The sequence below is a fragment of the Macrotis lagotis genome, chromosome 1 (genome assembly GCF_037893015.1).
Source record: "Macrotis lagotis isolate mMagLag1 chromosome 1, bilby.v1.9.chrom.fasta, whole genome shotgun sequence".
Classification (NCBI taxonomy): Eukaryota; Metazoa; Chordata; class Mammalia; order Peramelemorphia; family Peramelidae; genus Macrotis; species Macrotis lagotis.
In genome coordinates, this window is record NC_133658.1 from 775,899,502 (window position 1) to 775,900,759 (window position 1,258).

A 1,258-nucleotide genomic window follows, 5' to 3' on the forward strand; every position below is an offset into this window, starting at 1 on the left:
TGTTAATAAGTATGAAAAGAGGAATTTGAATCCATGCCTTTTGACTATAAGTCTAGAACTCTATTATATTCTGCCCATTCTATCTCCCCACCTCCTACTCTGCCTTTTTAAATCTTCCTACTCAGACTAGATCCATGGTCCTCCATTTCAGTAATATGCTTAACACCAACTAAGAATTCCTTATTCTTTTAACCCTCTGTCATTCCTGCTCTGCTAAGTTCCAATACCAGTAAAACTCATTTTTTATCTCTTATTCTTACGCCCCACTGCAAGACTATCAAACATTGCTAAAGAAAGTCACAAAAGTGAGCTGATTTTTGTCCTTATTATTGCATGCTAAATCATCTTAACTGGTCCATCATTGCTTCTCAGAAATACTTTTATTCATCTAATGTTGACCCCCTTTTACTTACCTCATACTCTTATTTACCTCATACTCTTCCTAACTTCTCATATCTTCTTTAAAACTTCTTTTACAATACCTTTGAGAAAAGGACATTCCCCATGAATTTTCTCAACTTTTCTAGAATTGTGGAGAGGCATAGGAGGTGCAAAGGATAGAATACTGGTTCTGGAATCAAGAATACTTAAATTTAAATCCAATCCCAGACATTTACAAACTATGTTATTCTGGACAAGTCACTTTACTTCTGTCTGCCTTCAAGGGTTGTTCTGAGGATCAAATGAAATAGTATTGTGAAGTGTTTGGCACACATTAGATACTTAATGAAAGTTTATTTCCTCATAACCTCAAAACTTCTGTACATCTTTGTTTTTCCGATCTTATAAGTCACCATATTCCTGTGGGAGGGAAGGTAGTAAGAAATTATTATTTCACCATTATTAAGAGCATATGGGCTGAAAATTTAATACCATTCTATGATAGTTCCTACCCAGTGAGAGCTGTGGACCAGTCTTCAGTAGCAGATTGAGTATTTACATCTTGAGCAGTGTACCAGATGGGCATTGGCTGGTACCTGTACTCCTTCAGACCAATGTGCAACCTCACGTAGAGAAGCAGTGAATCCTGGAACTGGGGCTGTCCATTCACCCTGAAACTGCTCCATTGTGACTATGTTTTCAGCTGCTACCTACTCTTCTTTTTCAATTTTCTCTGGACCCAATTATAAGAAGACATGGTTCTAATTAGAATTCACAAAGAATGATAATGAATACATATATATATATATATATATATATATATAATATAAAATGTATAAATAGATACGGACAAGTCGCATGATCCATTCATCAGAGC